The 26,364-nt window shown below is 46.3% G+C and overlaps 1 pseudogene; it reads left to right on the plus strand.

Annotated features, from left to right (window-relative positions):
- LOC138296721 (cytochrome P450 2K6-like) overlaps positions 1–26,364 on the plus strand; it is a 390,473-nt pseudogene that overhangs the window by 259,145 nt on the left and 104,964 nt on the right.

Below are 26,364 nucleotides of genomic sequence, written 5' to 3' on the forward strand. Positions count from 1 at the left end.
CCATAGGGATGAATGGAGTCCCATTCCCTAGTTGCGATTCGCTAATAGCGATTACGATTGTGATTTTTAAGAACTCGGTTTTACTGAAAAGCAATTTTCATACCTCCCATTTTGCATTTCTTAAATAGCGATTTCTTAAAATTTGCTATTTAAGAAATGCAAACCGAGAGATTGATACATCTAACCCCAAATATTTAAAAAATGAAATCACTGGATCATTTCCGAAATTAAATCACATTAAGAGGAAACATTCCAGCACTTCAAATAGAAAAGTATGGCTTGGACTTTCACAGCTTAAATGCTTGCTAGATGTCTAAATATCTCTATACTAAGGAGTTAAACTAGGGTAACTACAATCTTCCTTTTGGATGGCTGCACTTTTCAGTTCTCTCGATTTTCTAAGATAACCTTACTTTCTTACCACTAGGAATTCACTATTTTTTTAGCTAAACACAACATTTTGAAATGCTCAAAATCTCTAGCCAAGTTTCACAAATAGAGGCGCCAGTGTAGATTCCTCTGTGAGTTCACTGCAGAGCTGCAGACAGGAACCACCTGAACCAAGAGCAGTTGTTGTGGCTCCTGTTTATACTTGTGGCTCCCAAAATGGCCGATGAGACTTCCAGTTCTCACGTCACTTCCACACCAGCTGCTTGTGAGAACAAGGTTGGCACTGCCACCGTCTTCTGCAAGGGTCACGTATATGACCACAGATCTTTTTCTCTGAACAGTCCTTTTCTCCTCTTGCCTGTGTGCCCACAAACATTGATATTGTAGACCTTAAAATGTGGGAGGATGTAACTGCCAATGAATTAAAAAAGACATCAGCGCACAGACAATCTTGAATTGGGTGGGATTAAAAAAGGTGGAGTACAGGCCTGTGGAGGCTGGGGATGAGAAAGACGACCTGGAAGCGCAATCTGAAATCAAGAACTAATCGTGGATGTCTTCCCAGTCAACAGAATAGGGCGGGTACTTCCCGTTGTTTTTAAGTAGTGGGAGGGGAAATCACTCTGTGACTCGCAATTTGCAGTGTTGTGAGGTTCCTACTCTGCTTTGTTTGTTCACCATTAGCGTTCCCACACCTTTGTTGGTTTTTCCATTCCTATGTTTTCCCACCTTGCCATACACCATGCTGCTGCCCATGTTCTCCAATTTGGTAAGGATGTTCTGGTGCTCTCTCGGTATTGTCTATACCGCCCTATCTGAGCATGGAGTAAGTTGTATAACACATTGAGATTACAGTGCTGAAATTGCCTGCATTACTGTACACTTGAGTGTTCTCTCTCTCCTCAAGATTATAACATTCTATTGTAAACCGATAACCTGGTAAGACATGAAGTTCTGAACCCAGTAGATGAGGTGCTGTGGAAGTGTTGTCTTCATTTAAAGGCCAGATGTACGACCATTTTGTTTTGCGACTTGCAATTTGCAATTTTTTGTGAATCATAAATTTCAAAATGTACAACAATGTGAAGCACGCTGTTTGCGATTTGTAAATGGGCCGCAAGGGACATGCCTCATCAATATTCATGAGGCAGGTCGCAAATTGCGACCCATTTTTGAATGGCCGCACTCACAGGGATGGTGGCCTGCTGGGGTCAGCAGACCACCATGTCTGTGACTGCTTTTTAATGAAAGCATTTTTTTTTTTAAAGCAGCTCATTTTAAATAAGGGAAAACAGGATGCTTTTCAAAAATAAAAATGAAACGTTTCAGTTTCATTTTTTCAGAGAAGGACATGGTACATGAGCTCACTGCCTGCTCTGAGAAAACCTTGGCACTTTCCTTCCACTTCCATTGGCACTTCCATTCACAAAGAGTAAAGGGGTCCCTTGGGGACACCTTCCAGTTTGTGAATTGGTTACCACCAATTCGAAATTGGTGGTAACTGCGATTGTTTTGCGACTGCATTCGTGGTCACAAAACAATTATACATGGTCCTGCGAGTCGCTATTAGGAAGGGACGCCCTTGGAACGCCCCTTGTTAATTGCGAGTTGGAGTCCCTATTTTGCGATTCTGTTACTAGATACTGACTTACAAAATAGGAATGGTATCCTACAAGGCCATTTTGCAGCCGCAAAAGGTGATTTTCCCATTTTGTGATCACGAAATAGCTTTGTACATCCGGTCCTAAGTCTCCAATTTCTTACACCCTTTCCCCCTACCGAGTTCTTGGTAATGAGCGGAACTTCTTTATATCTGTGTTGCCCTCCAAGGAGGAGATTAGTAGATTATCAGCAGATGCTATATCAGGTTAGTCAATTTTGGCAGAGACCTAGCACTGGAGTTCCATCAGGATGGGAATGATATGATCATATTTCTTCATTCCATGATTGAACGATGCTAGTTCGAGTTGGGTGCCTTTATGTGGACCAATGTGGAGTCATTGAGGTAATGGAGCACGATGTTTGAGAGCATGAGGACATGAGAGGAAGGAGGGACTGGGTCCCCTTTGGACTGGAATAATGCTTTACAAGTTGTTGGTTACCCATGATCTTGTTTAACTCTGATCTATACATACTGCTATACTGCTCTAAAGATCATATGCTGACAGGTTGAGATAGCGCTGTTCCGCAACAGTGATTCTCATTATGCTCCTCATTATTATTCTTACAGACTGAATGTGAACTATCTGCTGCGTTCAGTGTTGGTATAATGCGCAAGTGCTGTTGATTTGATAAAATATGTTTACAAAAAATGTGACAACATGAATTCTTGAACAGCAGTTCTGTAGTCACTTTCTTCGAGGAATGGTTTAACTTTCTTCACTATTTACATATGCCTACTCAATTCCTATGTACACTAGTTTACCAATGTGTCAAATGCACACTTTTTGAGCAGAATGGTTTCCATGATTAATAAAGGCAACGCACAGTTTTTGGACCTGTTTAACAGGCCTTACTTGTCCAGATGTAAACAATATCATCAAGAGTTCCAAAAATAAAATAGTTTCAGGGAAAACAAAGGAAAATGATGGATTTATTTCCCAAAGCTATTACTCAATCTGATTACCAGCCAACAACTTGTTTTGTACTCCAAAACCATTCCCAAAACAGCCTTTGACAAACCAGGTAGAGCACTGGATTAAAAGTAAAAGGTAAACCCATGTTTGTATTCCAAATAGCAGAATTTACGCTGTGTAAGTCAGCTGTTTAAATAAGGTGCAACTGTGCTGTGTAAACGTTTGACCTGCTGCCATGGGCTTAAATGTGAATAGTAAATTGTGAATGTACAATAGTTAAAAAAAACTAACAAAAGCATATATGTTGTTAAAAGTATCAGATACTGGCTTTTAAAATTATACATTGGTAAAACCTAGTTTCAGCTTGTTTCAGTTAGAAAATAAGTCCACTCACTCTTGTCAAATAATTTAATAATTCAGAAATGTGAATGTCATTGGTCAGATTGGGCTTTTTTTAAAATATGTTGCTACGGTGTGAATGAGTTGGTGAGTTGTTATATTATCTGCAGCTAATTTAAAGTTGGCAAACTCCGTACTTGTTCAAATGTGTGACATAGTACTCTGTTTGACAAACTTCGGTCCACGTTCTGTTTAGAGTTCACTGAATCGTCATATTTATGGCTTCTCCAGTGAACCATGGTGCTAAGCTAATGTGTGTGCTTAGGTCTGCAGAGTGTAGGTTGGTTAATTCAAAAGCCAGGTCTTCAGCTTCTTGCAGAATTTGAGAACAGAGGATGAGGCTCTGATATCTGATTGGGAAGTCATTCTGTGCTTTAGGAGCCTTTAGGGGCCATTTAAAAGCATGCCTGTTCTCCTGATCTGGTTGTTTGTATGTGTGGAATGTGTTTGAGTAGAAGTGACTGTGGAGTAGGAGATGTGACTGTTGAAATAGGTGGGGCCTAGTTGTGTGGTGGCTTGAATGTTTGGGTGAGGAGTTTGAACTGAGTATGTTTGTGTATCAGGAGCCAGTAGTGCTCCCTGAGGTGCGGTGTGATGAGATGAGAGTTCTGTGTGGGAGGTTGAACAAGTTCTAGATAGTTTGCAATGCTTTAGTGATTCATTGAGGAAGATCGTGCCACGGTGCTGGGTGTGGGTCCAAGCTCGGTCAGCCACCAGTTGGAATGTCATGGTGAGTTGTTCTTGCCAAAGATCTCTACCTCTGTTTTGTCAGTGTTGAGCTTGAGACCATTGGCTTCCTTCCAGTTAGCAACTTCGGGCTTACAGGTGGTGAACATGTTTCTTGTGGTGAAGGTCTTGCCTGAGAGAGAGAGTATGGGTTGTGTGTCGTCAGCGTAGGAGAAGATGTTGGTGTCATGTGCACAAAAGACATTGGCCAGAGGGATTATGAATGCTTTGAAGAGGGTGGGGCTGAGCGAGGAACCTTGAGGCACTTTGCGGATGAGTTGTGGGCTTTCAAATAGTAACTTGCCAGGTTGATAGCTTATTTTCTATAATTTAAGAAGGAGCAAATCCAGCGGACAGCAGGTCCTTGGATGCCAATCTTGTGCAGTCTCCTGATGAGGATGGATGTGAAAACATGTCTAATTCTTCAGAGAGGTCGAGAAGAATGACGGCTGCCATTTCCCTTCTGTCAAGAATCATGAACTATGGTTGGGCCTGAATCCGAACCGAGGTGGCATCAAGGAGCTGGTGATTCCTGAGGTGGTCAGTGAAGCATTGGCTGATTAATTTCTCTAAGACCTTTGCTGGGTAAGGTAGGGGAGATGGATCTGTAGCTGAAGGGTTTGGCTGGGTCAACGGTGTGATGGTTGTGTGTTTCCAGGTGTCTGGAAATATGCCTAGAAGTTGAGTTGCTACGGATGGTGACGTGATTTGGTTGAGGGTTGAATTTGCAATTTGTGGTTGTGATTTTGTTACAGGAGAATTCCAAGAGCTTGTTGCAAATATCTTGCAAGGTTGTGATGTTGTTGGAGGCAGCAAGAGGCACAATGAAATCTGCGATGATGGTGAAGCTTTCTTTGCTGCTATTTATGCTTGGTGTTCCATATCCGCTGGTGGTAGCTTCTTAGGTTGAATATAAAGATATTGTTAGAATTGGGGTCTTTGGTTGGCAGTCTGGTTACCCCCTGTCCAAGTAAGGGCCCTCACTCTAGGTATGGCAAAGGAGAAACACACCTGGGTGACCCCCACTCACCCGCTTGGTAGCTTGGCATGAGCGGGCATTCATAACTCAGAAGCAATGTGTAATGTATTTGTACCAACACACACAGTAATACAGTGAAAACACTACAAAATGGACACCATACCAGTTTACAAAAATAGGTAATACTTCTCTAAATCAAACAAGACCAAAACGACAAAAATCCAACATACACAAGTTAAAATATGAATTTTCAAAAGAATAAGAGCCTTACTCCGTAGAAAACAATGGAAACTATGATTTTGCACAAAGTACCTGGTTAGCGTAAAAAATAAAGCCACATGGGCGAGTGTGTGCGTCGGATAAGTCACCGATGGGTCGATTCCTTCCTCGCAAGGGAGGCCGTTCGTCACTTTTCTCCGGTCGGGTCAGTGATGCGTTGTTTTTTCCCTCGCAAGAGAGAGATGCGATCCAGATGGGCACCTTGAATCCACACACACAGAGTCGGGTTGACTTTGAAGCCCAGGGATGATGCATGGAAAATCCAGTCTCACAGTGTTAGAAAACTGCGCTGCGTGGGGTTTGCGTTGTTATCAGGAGCCGCAAGAGGACATTGTGCATCGTTTCTCAAGCCACGATGCATCAATCACCCAGCCGTGATGCAGGTGGTCATTGATTTTAGCCACGCAGTCTGCAGCGCGTCATTTATCAGCCGCGTTGCATATGGTGCATCGAAAATTTCCCTGAAAGGCATTTTGTGCGTTGTTTTTTTTAGCTCTTGTTTGGCCAACTTCACCTTTCAAGGGCCCAGGGACTGGCTAGGACACCACTTGGCAGAGCAGAGGGTCCAGATGTTAGCAGAGGAAGTCTTTGATGGCGATGAAACTTCAAAACAGGAGGCAAGCTCATTTTAAGCCCTTGGGGATTCCTCACAAGCAGGAATATACCACAAAATCCAGTCTTTGTCCTCTTTCACAGGCAGAACTAACAACTGCAGGATAACCCAACAAAGCACAGTCACAGGCAGGGGCAGCACTCCTCCTCATCTCTTCCCTTTGGCAGAGGCACCTCTAGGTTCCAGAAGTGATCTTGAAGAAAATCTGAAGTATGGGGTTTTGGGTCCACTACTTATACCCCTTCCTGCCTTTGAAGTGGGCAAACATCAAAGGGAAGTCCCTCTTGTTTACAGGATCCTGGCTTGCCCAGGCCAGGCCCCAGACACACACCAGGATGTTGGAGACTGCTTTGTAAGAGGGTAGGCACAGCCCATTCAGGTGTAAGTGACCACTCCTCCCTCCACTCTAGCACAGATGACACATCAGGATATGCAGGCTACACCCCAGCATCCTTTGTGTCACTGTCTAGAAGGGATTTACAAACAGCCCAACTGTCAAACTGACCCAGACAATCCTCAAACAGGCAGAGTGACAGAATGGTTTAAGCAAGAAAATGCCTACTTTCTAAAAGTGGCATTTTCAAACTAACAATCTAAAAACCAACCTCACTAAAAGATGCATTTTTAAATTGTGAGTTTAGAGACGCCAAACTCCTAATTTCTATCTGCTCTCAAAGGGAATGATATTTAAAGGCAGCCCCTATGTTAGCCTATGAGAAAGATAGGCCTTGCAACAGTGAAAACTGAATTTAGCAGTATTTCACTTTTAGGACATGTAACACACATAAGTACATGTCCCACCTTTAACATACACTGCATCCTGCCCATGGGGCTACCGAGGGCCTACCTTAGGGGTGCCTTGGTGTATAAAAAGGGATGTTTTAGGCCTGGCAAGTGGGTACACTTCCAAGTCAAATTGGTAGTTTAAAACTGCACACACAGACACTGATGTGGCAGTTCTGAGCCATGTTTGCAGCGCTACTAATGTGGGTGGCACAACCAGTTCTGCAGGCCCACTAGTATCATTTGATTTATAGTCCCTGGGCCCTGCCAGTGCACTTTACTAGGGATTTACTGGTAAATCAAATATGCCAATCATGAACAAGCCAATTACAATGCAATTTACACAGTGGGCATATGCACTTTAGGCCTGGTTAGCAGTGGTAAAGTACCCAGAGTCCTAAAGCCAACACAAACTGGTCATAACAAATAGGAGAAAGGAGGCAAAAGGTTTAGGGATGACCCTGCTAAATGGGCCATTTCCAAGAGATATCTTTATCCTTAGACTCTTACTTGTTCTCCATTTGTGTTCTAGTTGCTTGTAGTGGTGTTTCATCAGCCTGAGTTCCTTTGTGTACCTCCTAGCCTAGGGTCAGGCTCTTGCCTTTAGGTTGTGCTTGTGGGGAGCCAGGAAGTTCTTGAGATTGCATGTGTGCTCAAGTTGGTCCCAGAGTAGCCAGAAGCCCAGTCCTTTTCTATGATGCTTTTCCAACTACAGCAGTGGGATCCTGTGGTGATAGGTCTCTAGTGGTGGGGGTGGGTATGCTGAAATTGACAAGGGCATGGCTGTCCAGGTCAAAGTTGCTGGCTTGTTGACTGTGATATTGCTGATTGAGGAGAAAATCAGGTCCAATATGTGTCTGGCAGTGTGGGTGGATTTAGCAACGTGCTGGGTGATGCCAAGGTTAATGCAGTTTTCTAGAAGGGTCATGGAGTTTAGGTTGGTGGAGTCTACTAGATGAAAGATAAAGTCTCTGAGCAGGATGAAGATGCTGGCATTGATGAGGGATGCAACAAAGTCACCTGCAAAATTGGTGCAAGGTCCCCGTGGTCTACACAGGAGGGTTCTGCCTGGGGAGAGGTTTGCTGTGATGTGTATCTTGGATATGAGGTGTACCATATAGCTGGTTGAGGTTAGATAGTGCAGCTGATGGTATCTTTCAATGTGATGCAGAATCTGCCTTCTGCCTTGTATTAACAGCCTTTCCTGGTGATCTAGTAGCTAGCAGGGATGACTGTAGTGATGTCTGGTGTGTAGGTTGTGTTTAGAAATGTTACTGTGATGAAGAGCAGACCAGAAGCATTGTCCTATAGTAGGTCATATATCTCTGTGGTGTGTTTGCTGAGCAAGCAGGTATTGAAGAACATGCATGTGTTTTGTGGGTGGTGGTTGGTATGTTTGAGTGTGAGCGGGTGGCCCCTGTGTGAGTGTAAGTGAGTGGGATGCTGGGTGTTGTTGGAGCGGGAGTGGCAGGTGTAAGGTGTGGGATAGTGCATGAGAACAAGCAGGAGGAGAATTCTCCCTCTGTGTTGTGTGGTGCAGAGTGGGAGCAGTGGCCTTTTCTTGAAAGATGGACACTGGTGGTTAGCATTCTCAGTCCAATTGATGTGAATTTACCATGGTTGAGACTCACATAGTGAGACTCACACTAAACAGCCAAAAAACAGGTAGTTGAATGCAAAAAATCCTGGCCGACTAAATTGGTGGAACCAATTTGCACACCACGTTTTGCAGAGGATCTGAACTTAGGCACCCTAAGTTTCAACCTGCAGAGCAGCAAATTGAGGAAGGATTAGCATTTAGTCCCAGTCTAGAGTTTCAGTGTTGGACTTTGGAGCTTTCCTGGAGGCTGCAGATCTTCAGAGGAGAAGGCTAGAAGCTGCTCCTATCTATTAAGATGCCTGTTTTCACAATTGTACAGTAGCCGCCTAAAAAAACGGGAACATCTAGCATATATGTGTAGCTACAAAGACACGTCTCTGTTGAACATTGTCTCTCTCAGCCCTCTAGAGCTGGAAATGACAATAGTCCAGGAAAAAGTCTATTAACTGGGACTTCTTTCCTGCTGCTCAAACAATTCTGCTTAGCCTTCTTGGACACGGAACCACAAACACAAGTCTAAAGCCAAATGCCCATTTCTACTAGTTTGCTGATTTCCATCTAAACAAAGAAAAAGTCCATCTGCCCCCAAGATGCTCCAGTTAGTAGACAGGTATCATCAGGGAAGATTTGGGATTCTGTTTGTTCATGTGGAGTCAACAGAAAGTTAGTTCCCTTAACTGCATGAACATCCATTGACCCCCACAGATTCAGGGCAAAGCCATGATGTAGGTGGGTGGCAGTTCTTCCATGCAGGTTGTCTTGTCTCTTCTAAGGTCTATTAAACTCACTGCTTTGAAAATGAATGCAGACGTTCTTAAAGGAAGAAACTAGCTATGACCGATATATCACCTGAGCTGCTTTATCACAAAGAAAACCCAAACCCAAAGAAAACCCAAACTTGCTGGGGCAGCAAAGTTCCATATCCGAAGACCTTAGAATGGCTTAGTTTTCTCCCCCGCAGTTTTCCAACTCCAACTCCTGTAAGATTTTTACATAAATGTTTAAAGAAAAAACGTATGGTCAATTTATTATGGACTTCAACAGGTAAAGATGACAATCAGCCAAAAACTGAGATTATGCATTAAAATGAGCTCTTCTGCTGCTTAATGGGCATGGGCTGGACAAAAGGGCCGAGCTCAATATGGTCAACCATTTAAGCAGGCCACCAGGCAGCAGTTTTCTGTACAGGAAATTTAATAAAATGCTAATGTGTCTATGTATATTATTCTTCCTGATTGCTTAAGAACACTTCTGGAAAATGTGAAATTACGCCATGAGCAGCTATGCCTAACACATCTATAACTGACTAGAAGTGGTAAATCGCTCATTGAAAGTAAAAACATAAATTTGCTTTTACTTTTAATATCCGGCCCTAAACTGAACTGCTAAAGGTATGTTTCTGAGCCTATGCTGCAGGTTTTGCTCCAAAAGTGAGTGGATAATTCTTTATCTACAGCAGCGGTTGTTAACCTTTTGACATCGGTGAACCCCACTGAATCAGTACTGGAATCCAACAACCCCACTGAATCATTATTAAAATCGGGGAACCCCGACTGAGCCAATACTGGAAACCGGGGGCCCCAGCTACAGACTTTTTAATGATTTGAACCACAAAACAATACACAAAAATATCCACAAATGATTAAGGCCCTCATTACAACCCTGGCTGCTGGTGTTAAAGCAGCGGTAATACCGCCAATAGGCCGGCGGTAAAAAAAATGGAATCACGACCACGACGGAAACCACCAACACAGACAGTCACTTTAACACTCCGACCACCATGGTGGTAGCAACAAAGACCGCAGCGGTAACCACCAACAGCCAGGCGGAAGACAATGTACCACTCACCCCATTACAACCCACTCATCCACCAGCTTTTCCGGGGCGGTACCAACACCATCAAAACCACGGCAGAAACAGTACTTGGAAGGGAAACCACTCACCTCTCGACACTCAGCAAAGAACCAGGACTCCATGGAGCCCGAGCTGCAGGTCTTGCCCATGCTGGTCTATCTTCTCATCTACCAGGAGTACAAACGTCAGTGGTGACGACCACAGTGAGTACTGCACCTAGCACACAGGGGAGGGGGGAGGAAAAAGAGAGTGACACACACACGCAACATTCAACACCCCCACCCCCACCTTCACCCACAACACCATACACACAAACACATGCATCAACATTACATTTACACCCCTTAACCCTCTGGAAGAACGCAAGTACAAAAGGAATTGAGTCAAATCTCTGATATATTAGAAATAGTCAGATATACATAATAACTTGAAAAACAGTATTTACAAAAATATACAATATGTACATAAGGCGGTACATTGTCCACTCAAAAAGTACATTGGCCACTGGGCCAAAACTCATAGGCCAAGCCCACACTTGACTCCTGCCTCAATACGCAGAGAACACTGCTGGAGCATGAGGTCAAAAACACACAGGCACCTCAGGGGGAAGAGGAATGGGGGGGCACCTCAGCTGGAAGATGGGACAACGCCACCGCTCCTCTAGGGGGCTCCATGCCCACAGCGATGTCCTTGGGAGTGCAAGGCCACAGTCTCTCAAGTCCCTCAAGTCGGTGGGTTGCCCATTGATTGGTCCTGGGGAGTGCAAAGCCACAGTCTCTCTAGTGGATGCCTTCTTCCACTGGTTCTGGAGGGGGCTTTGTCCCCATTGTGCTTCATCCTGCCAAGGATAGGGTGAGTGGATGCATATCTCCACTGGTTCTGAAGGGGGGTTTTTGCCCAGTGTGCTTCATCCTGCCAAGTATAGGGTGAGTGGATGCCTCAATCCACTGGTTATGGAGGGGGCTTTGTGCCCAGTGTGCTTCATCCTGCCAAGGATAGGGTGAGGATGCATATCTCCACTGGTTCTGGAGAGGGCTTTGTGCCCAGTGTGCTTCATCCTGCCAAGGATAGGGTGAGTGGATGCATTTCTCCACTGGTTCTGGAGTGGGCTGTGTGCCCAGTGATGCAAAACTTGAGGGGTGCCAGGTCACAGTCCCTCACCTGGGTGTCTGAGGCACGAGATTTGCATGGACCAGGATGCATGATAGTCCATGGAGGCAGGGCTAGAGTCCATCCTGCAGCGGCTATGGCTGCAAACTGGTGGTAGTGCCGGTGCTGGTGGGGCTGCTGCCAGTGGTGGAGGGAGGCTCCAGCCCTTCTCCTGCAGCCTCGGACAGCTGCCCACTGGGGCTGCTGCTGCTGGTAGTGGTGCTACTGTCAGCCGTGCAGCTGGCGGTGCTTGCGGTGGTGCAGGTGGCAGTGCTGGCCGTGGTGCAGGTGCTGGTGCTGCCAGTGGTGGGGGGGATGCCCCATCCCTTCTCCTGCAGCCTTGGACGGCTGCCCACTGGGGCTGCTGCAGCAGACAGTAGTTTTGCTAGCGGCAGAGCAGGGTGCAGTGCAGGTGGCAGTGCTTGCAGTGGTGCTAGTGGCGGGCTGATGGCGGTGCTAGCGGTGGTGATGGTGGCGGTGCTGGCTGTGGGGCAGGTGGCGGTGCTGGCGGTTGTGCTTGTAGCCACCAGGCCTTCACCTGCAGCCTGGGACAGCTGAAGTGCCTTGCCTGGTGTTTTGTTCCCCTTCCTCCCCTTGGCAGATGGTGGTGTCACCTTGGGTCTGGCAGCTGGAGTCTTTGAGGTGGCCTTGCTGGGTGGTTGTGGCTCCTTCCCCTTGCTGGATGCTGTCCCCTTCTACACCTTGCCAGGAGGCAGAATGGTCTTGGCAGGGGTTGGTGCCACACTGGCTGGCCTGACGGGTGCCCCCTTTGAGCCTCTGACAGGTGCAGGAACCACAGCAGATGTGGACTTGGTGGCTGAGGTGCTGGCCTGGGTTTTGGGCACCCTGGCACGAGGGGAAGGCCTTAGGGTGGGGAGAGGTAGGGAGCAGGTCAATGTTTGCCAGGAAGAGCTTCTTAGGGACACTGGGGCGGGAAGAGGGAGAAGATTTGGGAGAGGAGGAAGAGGGGGTGGTCTGTCTGCTGAGTTTGGGTGCAGGTGGATGGGCTGGATGCTGTTGTGAGGTGGATGCCTGTTGGGTGGGTGGGTGCTTGCGTTTGTGTACTTTGGGAGGAGGGGTCACAGACACAGTGGGAGAGGACACAGGGGACGTGTCCATATATGTGGAGGTGGTGACTGCCAGTGAGGGGTGTGTGGTGATAGGCGTGCTGGTGATGGAGGTAGGGGATGAGGATGTAGTACATGCAGGTGTGAGTGGAGACTTACTGGGAGTGAGGTGGAGGAGGAGGAGGAGGGGGACACAGTGGAGGCAGTGAATGTTGGTGTGTCTGCATGGGGATGGTGCTTGTGTGAATGCCTGTGAGATGAGGTGTGGTGCTTGTGTTTGCCTGAGCCACTTCTGTGTGTTAATTTGGGTGAATGCTGGTCTGAATGTGTGTTTGGGATAGGCTGGGATTGAGGGGATTGGGACTGGACAGAGGAAGTTGGAGGGGGGAGGCTAGAGACAGGGACAATGGCTGCCATCAGTGCGGAGGCCAGAGCCGTAATTGCTCTCTGTTGGGCTGCCACGCCAGAGTGAATGCCCTCCAGGTATGCATTTGTTTGCTGCTAATGCCTCTTGACACCCTGGATGGCATTCTGAATGGTTGACTGCCCAACAGTGAGGGATCTCAGGAGGTCAATAGCCTCCTCACTCAGGGCAGCAGGGCTGACTGGGGCAGGGCCTGAGGTGCCTGGGCGGAAGGAGATGCCCCCCCTCCTGGGTGAGCGGGCACAGGAAACACGCTAAGGGACAGCTGGGAGGGCGGTGCTGGTGGGGGGGTGGCGGCTGTACCTGTTGTTGGGGTGGGCACAGAGGTGTCCACCACCGCCAGGGAGCTTCCATCAGAGGACGAGTCGCTGTCTGTAGTGTCCCCTGCTGTCCCCGTCATGGTGCTCCCCTCGCCCTCCGTTCCACTGGTGCCCTCACCGTCGGTGGTTTCCTTCCTCCAGGCCCATGTGGGATGCAGCTCCCTCTGTCACCGGTGCCTCTGCTCCTCTGCCAGATGATGCTAATGCACACAAGGACAGGGTGACAAAACAAAAAGGGGGGGAGACAGAGGATACACTTGGTCAATGCCAGCAACAACACTGCCGTTGGCGTACACAACTCACAGGGAACAGCCCTATGCACTAGGCCATGCACTACCAGTTTCAATGCTAGTCACAGCCCATCGGGTACAGTGCCTAACGCCATCAGCTGCACACCTGAAACAAACAGGGCCCTGACCAGTAGTATATGCACACTAACACTATTGGAGTTGGAGTGCTTCAGAGCCTGCCCAACAAGGGACCTACCCTGCCATGTTCGCTCTGGCCTAGGGGCACCCACAGCCCACATCCCACCCAGGTCAACTATTAACGCTTGCAAAATAATGATTCTCAATTTGTACTCACCCCCTTGTGGCTGCTGTGATGCCCTCAAGCGCCCATCCAACTCCGGATAGGGCACCGCCAGGATGCGGAACATTAGGGGGGTCAGGGTACAACGGGCACCCCTTCCACGTTGGGAGGCCAGCCCCAGCTGGGCCTCTGCCGTCTTCCTTGGCCAGGGGCGCAGGTCCTCCCACCGTTTGTGGCAGTGGGTGCTCTGCCTGTCAAAGACCCCCAGGGTCCACACCTCCTTGGCGATGGCACTCGAAATACCCTTTTTCTGATGGTCGCTGATCTCCATGGAAAAGACAGCAGAAAAGGGGATTAGTCAATCCTTCGGACCGTCACACTCATGGCCCACCAGATCCCTCCTATCCCCTGACGCACATACAATGACCACCATACATGCATCACTCTGGCCAGGACGCCTCAGACCCCCCCCCCCACATATGGCTTACACACACAGCAATCCATACATTCATGACCCACGCATCATGCTCACAGTGTACTCATCTGTTTGTCTGGAGGACCGTAGAGTAACGTGTACTGGGGTAGGACCCCATCCACCAGTTTCTCCAACTCCTCCGCAGTGAAGGCAGGGGTCCTTTCCCCAGAACCATGAGCCATTCTTGCTTCCAGACACAGGACACAGCAGCACTTGCAGTGTAGGTCCTCTCCTGTTGAAGGTCAGGTAGCAAGTGAGTGAATAGATAGAAAATGGCGGTCACGTCCGCGGCGGTGCGTACCGTCACCACCGGTGTACATTGCCATTGGCTCCAGGAACCCATAGGGCCCAATGATAAAAAAATGCGAAGTTGCGCAACAGTCATCTACCGCCTTCCGCACCGGCGCACAATGCCAGCAGAATTACCTCATTTCCACTTGTCCCTCCTCAAAGGTCAGGCACCTAACTGTGTCACAGCATACATTGGCATAGCAACTGACTCCCTGAATCACATACTGGTTCTGTAAAGGAAAAGATGAATCCTTATTTCAATAGATGTGTGAATATGACTCTCTGCTCACCATTTTCCTCCATAGGCTTCAACCGCTGAGGATGAATATGAGACGGCGACGTCCTCCAGTGTACAGCCCCCTGGTGGACCCTGCGACAATGGAGGACAGGCACATTATCCTAACATACTGACTTGATCGGGCCACAATCCAAGAACTGTGTGCCCAATTGGAACCAGACCTAATGTCAGCTATCCGCCAGCCCACAGGTATCCCCCCTCTAGTGCAGGTCCTGTCAGTGCTCCATTTCCTGGCAAGTGGTTCCTTCCAAACAACAGTGGCCATGCCATCAGGGATGTCTCAGCCAATGTTCTCTAACGTGTTGACCAGAGTGTTGTCAGCCGAGCTGAAACACATGCGCAGTTACATTGTATTCCCCCAGGTGGAGGATTTGGCCACAGTGAAAGCTGACTTTTATGCCCGGGGACATATCCCCAACATCATTGGTGCCATTGATGGTACACATGTAGCATTTGCACCCCCCACCCCAGAGAAATGAACACGTGTTCAGGAATAGAAAAAGCTATCAATCTATGAATGTGCAGATGGTGTGTTTGGTGGACCAGTACATCTCCCATGTGAATGCCAAGTATCCTGGCTCTGTGCATGACGCCTTTATCTTGAGGAATAGCAGCATCCCATATGTGATGGGCCAACTCCAGAGGCACCGGGTGTGGCTAATAGGTGAGTAGAAGCTGGTGTCTGGATATGGGGTTGTCCCTAAGGGTTAGTGTGTGTCTAACTGTTGTCCCTCTATGTTTTCAGGTGACTCTGGTTACCCCAACCTCTCATGGCTACTGATCCCAGTGAGAAATGCCAGGACAAGGGCAGAGGAACATCACAATAAGGCACATGGGCGAACAAGGAGAATAATTGAAAGAACCTTTGGCCTCCAGAAGGCCAGGTTCTGGTGCCTCCATCTGACAGGTGGATCCCACTCACCCAAGAAGGTGTGCCAGATCATCGTTGCATGTTGCACAATCTGGCCTTGAGATGCCAGGTGCCTTTTCTGCAGGAGGATGAGCCTGGAGATGGTCTTGTGGCAGGGGTGGAGCCTGTGGACAGTGAGAAAGAGGAGGCAGAGGAAGAAGATGTTGACAACAGAAGTAATATTATTCAGCAGTACTTCCAGTGACACACAGGTAAGACACTGTAACTTCACTCAACTGTTCAGTTTTCTGTTGGACATTGTACATGGCAGCCTGATTTCCCTATGTCTATGGCCACTTACTGTACTTTTTGGCATCTCTATTTTAAGATCTCTGTGGCCCACTCTCGCTTCTGGTATATTTACTGCTGCCCACTAAAGGTCATTCCAATGTAAATATAACTGTACATATGACTTGCAATGCTTTCATAATGTTGTACTAATACATTTTGAATCATTTTTCAGACTCCAGTTTGTATTTGTTCCAAGGGTGTTTATTTAAGTGCTCATAAGTAGAGGGGGATGTGCAACGGGCTGGGGTGATGGTGGAGAAATGTCCAGTTAGAGCCCAGTCTCTTCGTATCACAGGTGCATTGTCCAAGGGGACATAGGAAGGTGAGTAATGGCAGTTCAAGGTGGACAGGGTGACAGAGTGGGACAGAGAGTGACAATCAGGAGGTCTTATTTCCTGGTGGGCATCTTGGCCATGTTCTCTGGTTTCTGCCTGGATCGCAGGGACTGTTTGCGGGGTGGTTCTCCTTCTGCAGGGGGTGGGGTGCTGGTGGCCTGTTGTTCTTGTGGCAGGGCCTCCTGTCCACTAGCGCTGGCGGAGGTGGAGGGCTGTTCTTTGGTGTGGCTAGTGTCAGGGGCCCGTTGGTGTGCCACTGCCTCCCTCATGGTGTTGACCATGTCAGCCAGCACCCCTGCAATGGTGACCAGGATGGTGTAGATGTGTTTGAGGTCCTCTCTGATCCCCAGGTACTGTCCCTCCTGCAGCCGCTGGGTCTCCTGCAACTTGGCCAGTATCTGGCCCATCATCTCCTGGGAATGGTGGTATGCTCCCAGGATGTTGGTGAGTGCCTCCTGGAGATGGGTTCTCTGGGCCTGTCCTCCCCCTGTCGCACAGCAGTCCTCACAGTTTCCCTGTTGTCCTGTGCCTTTGTCCCCTGAACCGTGTGCCAACTGGCACTGACCCCAGGTTCCTGATCGTCCTGGGTTTGTGGGGCTGCCTGGGGTCCCTGTAGTGGTGGACACACTGCTGATTGACGTGTCCTGGGGATAGTGGCATGGGCCCGCTGGGTGGGTGCTGTGCTAGTGTTTCCTGAAGAGGGAGGCTCTGTGGTGGTTTGGGACTGTGGCAGGGTAACTGACTGTCCAGAGGTCCCTGATGGGCCAGGTTGGTCATCGTGATCCAGGTGTTCCGAGCTGCTGTCATCACTATGGGCCTCTTCTGTGGGGGGAATGGATGTTGGTGGCACCTCCTCTCCGGTGACGTTGAGTAGGGGTCCTGTGGGGATGCAAATGCAGTGTTATTGTATCTGCTTGTTCCATCTTGTGCATGGGTGTATTTCCCTGTATGGTTGTGATTGCCCTGTCAGCTTTGCCTTGTGTGCATGTTGATTTTGTTGGCTAGGTGATTCTCTCTAATGGGCATGCTGGGGTGATGGGTGTCCATGCAGGTCTGTGATGGGGGTCCATGGATTGTTTTGGCATGCAGGGCTTGGTATTGGAATGAGTGGGTTGTGATAGTGGGGTATATGTGAGGTGGTGGAGTGATGGGGGTGAGGGTAGGGGTAGGAGTTTGTGATGACATGCAGGTACAGTGCGGGATAAAGTAGTGGAAATTTGACTTACCAGAGTCCAGTTCTCCTGCTACTCCTGCGAGGCCCTCAGGATGCATGATCGCCAAGACTTGCTCCTCCCATGTTGTTAGTTGTGGGGGAGGACCTGGGGGTCCACCGCCAGTCCTCTGTACAGCTACCTGGTGTCTTGCAACCACGGAACGTACCTTCCCCCATAGGTCATTCCACCTCTTCCTGATGTCATCCCTTGTTCTGGGGTGCAGTCCCACGTCATTGACCCTGTCCATGACTCTCCGCTATAGCTCCATCTTCCTTGCAATGGACATCTGCTGCACCTGTGATCCGGATACCTGTGGCTCTACCCAGATGATTTCCTCCACCATGACCCTTAGCTCCTCCTCTGAAAACCTGGGGTGTCTTTGGGGGTGCCATGGATGTGGTGTGAGTGATATGTGTGAGGGTGTGTGGGGTGATGTGTTGGGGTGTGTGGTGTGAGGTGCGTAGATGGTGTATGGATGATGGTGTTCTGTGGCTCTGATTGAGTGGGTGCTCCTAGCTTGTGTTCTCTCTCTGTTGGCAATCCTTTTTTTTTCGTTGAAAGGGTTGTGGGTAATGTGGGTGTGTGTTTTATAGTGGTGTGAGTGTGTGGTGTGTGTATGTGTGTCAGGTGTGTGTAGCTTGAATTGTCCAATGTTGTGTAGTTTTGTAAGTGTGTGTGTGTATTTTGAGCGCAGCGGTGTGTACAGCCAATGGTTTACTGCGGTTGAAAGACCGCTGCAGTGATTTGTGTGCTCTGATACTATGGGCGTATTCCTGTTGGTGTACAGTGTGGGTTTTGGTACCGCCAATTTATCACTGACCTTTGGTTTGGCAGACTTCTGTGGGTGTCTGTATAGTGGCAGATTTCTCTGTGTGAGTCATAATACCGGTAGCAGAATACCTCCGTGGTCACGGCATGTTGGCGGCCGTCAGCACAGCGGTAGGCGGCATTTAACGCCAGGGTTGTAGTGAGGGCCTAAGTGTTTTATTTAGTTAAAATACATATAAAATAAAATCAACATTTTAATTCTAAGAAGACGGTTGTGATTTTCTAAATTCAACTGAAGTCACTTATTGTCCATACTATATTCTGTTTTATGCACTTGCATTGTTCCCACAAATAATTCTGAGGATGCTAACTACATTTTTATCACCCAATTTCAAAAAATAGTTATAGAACGTTTTAAAATGTTTAACTTTCAAGTTTGCTTCATTATTTATATACACTTTGTTAACTTGTTAATATTATTTAATTTTCAGAGCAGCTGCAGAGCCCCTTAGTGAACCTCCAGACTTCCCAGGACTACAAGTTAAGAACACTGCTCTACAAGTTTGCACTTAGAATCTGACTTCTGGGCAGCTTTCACCATCAGTGAACAATTTACAAAACATTAAGGACCAGACTTAAGAAAAGTGGCGCTGCACCCAGTGCAGAGCAACTTTTCTTGCACCCCTAGGCGCCCCCTAATACGACGATTTGTGCGCCGTATCTAAAATACAGCGCACTATGGCAATAGTTAGGGAACTAGCGTCAACATTTTTGATGCTAGATCGGAGCTTTGCAGGATTAGCATAAAAAATGTTGACACCAATCCTGCACAGCCCATTGAGACTCATTATGAATAATGGTGTGCCTCCTTTTAACGCCTGCTCAGAGCAGGTGTTAAAAGTGCTAAAAAAAATGAGACACAGAAATCTCTTAGATTACTTTGCGCCATTTTTTCAGTTCCCCTAATTGTGGAACACCCCCTTTGCCTACATTATTCATGGCACATGCATGATGTACTGCAAAGGGTTACAAATTGGCGCAATGCATGCATTGGGCCACTTTAAAAATCTGGTGTGGCGTTTTTGGCCATCTAACGCCACATTAGCATCAAAAAAATTACGCTAATGTGTCATTAGATGGTACAAGGGTCTCTTAAATCTGCCCCTAAACATGCCATTTTAATTCTAAGGGATGTTTTGTGTGTTGAGTGCGACACGTGCAGTTGGGAAACAAAACCAGGTGCAAATAGCTCAAAATATGAGTTGTCCAGGGTGAAAAATTAGAAAAAGTCGGAGGAACACTGAGAAAAAAATAAATTTCATACATTCATGTGCATAAATAAATAGAGATAACCTTTTAAAAGCTTTCAGAAAATGAGCATGCTGCAATAATGATGACGTTATTCATTTTGATAGTTGAGCTAACATAACATAATGTGTATTTTCGAAATGGATACATTAGTTCACTGAGCATCCAGACCTGGTATACCATACCAAAGAGATACCATCATGATGGACAGATATGAAACATGACACTTAGGCCCATATTTATACTCTGTTTGCTCTGAATTAGCATCATTTTTTTTGCTAATTCACTGCAAACTTAACTCAATATCTTTACTTTGGCACTAGACAAGTCTAGTGCCACAGTTATGAAGTTAACGTCATTTTCTGTAAAACCTACCTTGTGTCAATTAGATGCAAGGTAGGCGTTCCTGTCCAGAAAATGAAGATATGGCCACAGTGCCATATTTATCCCCCCCATGCTAAAATCTAGCACAGGGGTATGAGGGCCCTAAATAATGGCTCTAAGCTTGCGTAGCGCCATTATTTAACGCCTGGGTCAGGGCAGGAGTTAGAGGTCCTGTGGGCTTTTTTCCATGGTCAAAGACCATGGTAAGAGCCCACAGGTGCCCTTTCCTGACCTCAGGGACACCCCCACCCACACCAGAGGGACACCACAGGATGAGGGACCCATCCCAGGTAAGTCCTGGTAAGTATTTTATTTTTTTTCCACTCGGGGGCCCTGACTTGGGGCCCCCTGCATCGCCATTGGGATGGTGGGCATGGCTCCTGTCTTTACTAAGACAGGAGTCATGTCCATGGGATTTGTGCACCAGGAGTGGCGTTACACTGTTTAGAGGCATTTATTTGCCTCTAAACAGTGTAGCGCCATTATTCGGCCCACAACCCCCAGTCCACCCTCCCCCACCCGGTCTGGGTCATTCACAATGACACTAACAGGGCATTAGAGCCATTTCATAAATACGGCGGCCAGGCGGCATCCAGGAATCGCGCTAGCTGGCGCTATACTTTTACAGTTTTGCATGTAAAAGCATAAATATGGGCCTTGGTATTGTACTCACCATTTTCAAATGACCTTGAGTTCTAGGATGTCATCTATTGAATCAAGTTTAAAAATCTAAGCAACAATAGCTAAATGCTAAAGGGTTTTCTGTTACCTACTGTTAGACCTATTTTTCTAACCTGATTTTACTGTTTGAAGTGTTGAACAAATACTTTACACATTGGGTTCAAATTAAGGTTGACTGTTCTGTGCCAAGCTACCACAGATTAATTTGGAGATTGCCGGTGTCTTACCGACTAGGGTTGTGGTTGCTGATTGACCAGGGCTCACACTGCAACCAACAACCCAATTTCTAACACCGGCTGATGACAGAGCCAGCAAAATGTTGAGCAAAACATTGTTGCGTTCATTGATAGACCCATTCGCAGAAATATGTGAAACCGCATGTGGATATGCTTGCTATCACATTATTAACTAAGGAAAATTGTGAAATGTAAAGTAAATGTTAACTTTGCCCACATTTAATATCAAGTTTTGTTGTGGAATCTAATTTAATATACTACTCTTTTTTTCAAAAGGAGAAAACAAACCCAAATTCATATTTTCATGATGAAAACTTGCTGTGTGTTGTCACTTCCCTGTTCACGGCTGGAACAGACACCACATCTGCCACCCTCCGCTGGGGATGCTTGCTGATGATGAAATTCCCAGACATTCAGAGTGAGTATAAGCATGACTTATACTTTGCTAAAATATTTATTGGAACCATTTCTTGAACATAAAATGTTGTGGTCCATTTGAAAGAATGAACTAAATAAATTGTTATTTAGCACAAATATACACCACTGGACACATTGGAGCCCGAAGACTGAAAGGAGAGCTAATTAATGGCAGTTTCTTACAGACTATTTGAAACTGATATTAACAGGCATGTCACAGTTGTCTTTATATTTAGCCAAAAATATATGTTTTTAATTTCTTGTGGCAGGCTCTGTAATCCACAGTTGTTCGGAGGCACTTAATAGGTGGCCATAGAGGCTTGAATTTAAAAAGATTTTACTGCCAGTAGGGCTTTTTGGAAATGGGGAACACTTGCCCTGACAAAATTCAGAACAGTCCATGTGTATATTTGGTAACACAGGCCATTAGAGAAGAGTCTGCTCAAATTTACGCAATCTAACAGCTGAATTTACAGTTGTATTCTGGATGAGTTCATGCCTGCACAAAAACGTTTCAGGCAAGCCCAGATAGCATGGACTGACATAGTTGATACTGGAAAAGGTGGCTGATGCAAACACTATAGCCCACATTTTACACAAAATGACTCAGACGTTTTGTGAACAGTTTAATTTTTGGTAGGAGCATGTAGACACTACAGCACTGATTTGTGTCTCCAAAGAAAGTCTTTGTGAATTTTAAGCCATACTTTTTTTCCCACATGGACCACATATGGTGAAGACGCGACAGACCACAAACTGTCGTTTCATAAGGACCCATGTGCTAAATGTTGTGTTCTGCACGCATTCAATTTTAACAACTTTTTTCTCATCCAGATGTGGTCATCAACATGTCATGGTTTCAGAAATTGTTAAATATCTTCAGTAGGATGGTAGAACCGAAAGAGAAACTGAGTGATGTCAGCTTATGCCATGCATTCCAGGCCAAAGGAATGAATATGAAATCTCAAAGGTCTAGCATAAATGTAAAAGAAAATCGGGGACAATGAGGAACTCTGTGGGGGTCCACATTTCAGCTGATTGCTTTGGACCTGAAATGTGTCATTGATAAGTAATTCTGATTAAGCAAAAAGAAAGGGGCTTATTTACAGGCCCCTATTGTGCAAAGTGGCGCAGCAAGACACTGCGCCACTGGGAAAGGATAGAAATGCGCTGTATCTACAAGATACAGCATATTTCTGTACTCTCTCCCTCTGCTGCTGCTAAAATTAGCTGGCTAGTGCCAACAAAGGCATTCTTGTACCATAGTGCAGGGAATGATTGCAGCATATGCAGATGTTAGAAATGGGGTCTTTGGTTGAAAGTCAGGTTACCACCTGTTCAACCAAGGTTCCTCACTCTAGTCAGGGTAAAAGAGAATCACCCTCAGCTAACCCCTGCTTACCCCCTTGGTAGCTTGGCAGAGCAGCATGCTTAACTTCAGAGTGCTAGGTGTAAAGTATTTGTACCAACACACACAGTAATTTTATGAAAACACTACAAAATGACACAACCGCAGTTTAGAAAAATAGGAAATATTTATCTGAACAAAACAAGACCAAAACGACAAAGATCCGACATACACAAGTCAAGTTATGAATTTTTAAAGATTATACAAAAAAATAGCGCTTAGAAACACAAAATGCTTCGATGAGGTGTTAACACGGCGTCGTGACAGAGTTGTTCCCAACAAGCCGACACCAGCGCACCGGACACAGAGTCGCGTAGACCCCCAAGTACAGTACCTTTGGTGAAGAGTGAAAACAAGCTGATGCGCAAAGTCGGGGATCGCGGCGTCTGTGCGAAATGTTGAATCCGCGCACTTCAAGCGGCGTCGGTCATGACGTGGTGCGCCGACTTCCACGGAGTTGTGGATTTCAGTGGGGCTGAAGAGGCGTCGGGCCTGAGAAGATTGTTGCGTTTCAGCAAAGATCATGGAGTCGGGTGCAGGCAGCGTCACCGGATTCAGCAGCGGCATCGGTCCGAAGTCGTCCGAAGTCGATTTCCTTGGATTTCCACCAGCTTTCCTTTCAAGGGCCCAGGCACTGGATAGGGCATCACTTGTCAGAGCAGAAGTCTCTGCAGAGATTCCAGGTGCTGGCAGAAAGAAGCCTGTGCTGTCCCTGAGACTTCAAACAACAGGAGGCAAGCTCTAAATCAAGCCCTTGGAGATTTCTTCCCAAGATGGAAGGCACACAAAGTCCAGTCTTTGCCCTCTTACTCTGGCAGAAGCAGCAACTGCAGGATAGTTCCACAAAGCACAGTCACAGGCAGGGCAGCACTTCTCCTCAGCTCTTCAGCTCTTCTCCAGGAAGAGGCTCCTCTTGATGTCCAGAAGTGATCTAAAGTCTGTGGTTTTTAGGTGCCCTTCTCATACCATATTTCCCCTTTGAAGTAGGTCTACTTCAAAATAAAGTCTCTTTTGAATGTGAAATCCTGCCTTGCCCAGGCCAGGCCCCAGACACGCACCAGGGGGTAGGATACTGCATTGTGTGAGGACAGGCACAGCCCTTTCAGGTGTAAGTGACCACTCCTCCCCTCCCTCCTAGCACAGATGGCTCATCAGGAAATGCGGACTACACCCCAGCTCCTTTTGTGTCACTGTCTAGTGTGAGGTGCAACCAGCCCAACTATCAAACTGACCCAGACAGGGAATCCACAAACAGGCAGAGTCACAGAAATGGTATAAGCAAGAAAATGCTCACTTTCTAAAAAGTGGCATTTTCAAACGCACAATCTTAAAATCAACTTTACTAAAAGATGTATTTTTAAATTGTGAGCTCACAGACCCCAAACTCCACATGTCCATCCGCTCCCAAAGGGAATCTACACTTTAATCAGATTTAAAGGTAGCCCCCATGTTAACCTATGAGAGGGACAGGCCTTGCAACAGTGAAAAACGAATTTAGCAATATTTCACTGTCAGGACATATAAAACACATTACTGTATGACCTAACTTAACCATACGCTGCACCCTGCCCTTGGGGCTACCTTAGGGGTGCCTTACATGTAAGAAAAGGGAAGTGGGTACACTTGCCAAGTCGAATTTACAGCTTTAAACTGCACACACAGACACTGCAGTGGCAGGTCTGAGACATGATTACAGAGCTACGTATATGGGTGGCACAACCAGTGCTGCAGGCCCACTAGTAGCATTTGATTTACAGGCCCTGGCACCTCTAGTGCACTTTACTAGGGACTTACTAGTACATCAAATATGCCAATCATGGATAAACCAATTACATACAATTTACACAGAGAGCATATGCACTTTGGCACTGGTTAGCAGTGGTAAAGTTCTCAGAGTTCAAAAGCCAACAGCAACAGGTCAGAAAATATAGGAGGCAGGAGGCAAAAGATTGGGGATGACCCTGCATAAGCAAAAACGTCCACCAGCAGGGAATAATTGTTTATGTGCAGGAAGGTGTTCCTTCCTGCACATAAACAATCAATAGTGGTGATTTGTTACTTCTGTTTTGCATCAGGAAATGCGACCTCTGGGGGAATAGAACTCTTTCAAGTTATAGGGCAATATTCTCTGAGTAAAGCCAAATAGGTTTTACCACAGTCAAAGAGCAGAACACTGTGCTTTTCCATGCTTAACATCTGACCACAAGTCGTTGTGTGAATGCAGTCGATCACAAACTACTACTGTCTACATATCTAAAAATTATTATATTAGCCACAGAAATGCATTGAGTTCAAGCACATTGTGTTCGCCCCCTGTGCATTACGGTGCTTGACGTACTTAACTTAGAGCTCAATATATCCAAGTGTTTTTCCATTCTCTCTCTATATTTTATTTACTTATTTATTTATTCATATATGAGTTTTTGTAAAGCGCTCTAACACTTGTATACAGAGTCTCTTGAGTGACTTCCTCCGGGAAGCATATTGGTGTGAAACACAATCAAACTAGTCTAAAAAAAGTTAAACAATAGGCAGATATGTCCACGTCCCACTGAGCATACTTTCCTTTTTTTCCTATTTACAAACATTCTCAGTACTATGCCTGGAAAGTGGGAATGCCACTTGACTATTTACAAGGGCTCCTATTCTCCACCTGTTGAGTTTTTTTTACAGTGGATAACTCTACGCAGTAGTAAGGGAGCCTTCTGTGCAAATTCAGATTTTTTTCTTTGTGGGGAAAGAATGTTTCCCATAAAGAAAACCCTTATCCAACACATCCAGCATATCTAAGGGTCATCCGTTCCCCTCTCTATTATGAAAGAGGGTTTACTCCAGCCTTTGGCAACAGTAAATCTCCGAGCACTATCAGTAGCAGAAGAAGTCCATGGAGAAGTCTAGGAATGCCAACATATGCACATGTGTATGGACATTCTTAAAGTTCTAGTGCGAATCACACCTTCAAACACCCACTTCCTGTGCCTTGAGTGGGATTTGCTACTGCAGATATCGCTACATTTATGGCAGAGTAATCTGCCAAAGTAAATTAATTTACACCGCCGGAATAGCTTTATGGTTGTAAATTTACATGTATGCCTGAATTTAATTTTGTGAATAAATCCCAATGTAGTTCTCTTTATTCCACTCTTTATATATTACTCTCACCTGATATCTCTGCACTACAATGCAGCACAATGCAAATGTCATAATTTAGCCATTGCTATTAGGAAAATCTGCATTGTTTCTTCTCACTGTCACGCTCGTCCTTTCAAATGATGATTCAACAGGAAGAGCCAGCAGTTAGTGTCCTTGAAACTGGCATCGAAATTGGCTGTGGATAACTCATTGTGACCGTGACCTTGTAGATCCAATTGGTGCATGTTGAATCTTCTACACAAAGAAGTACAATTTTAAATAAGGGCATCTAGTGGCAGTTAATAAAAATTGCTTTTGGTTCTGCAGGTTTAATCACAGTGCAATATTCGCTGGAATATGGCATGATCACATTCCATAATGGCAAAAGTGGAATGAGGGTCAAGCCAATTCTTAGTCTGAATTTCATCACTTGAAAGTGTTGAACTTGTGCCACAAAGTATTAAAGGTAGCTAGTCTTTCTTTGGTGGAAAATCTTTAACCATGCAAAATAACGTGCCTCAGGTCA

This window comes from Pleurodeles waltl, chromosome 5, assembly GCF_031143425.1.
Source record: "Pleurodeles waltl isolate 20211129_DDA chromosome 5, aPleWal1.hap1.20221129, whole genome shotgun sequence".
NCBI classification, from domain to species: domain Eukaryota; kingdom Metazoa; phylum Chordata; class Amphibia; order Caudata; family Salamandridae; genus Pleurodeles; species Pleurodeles waltl.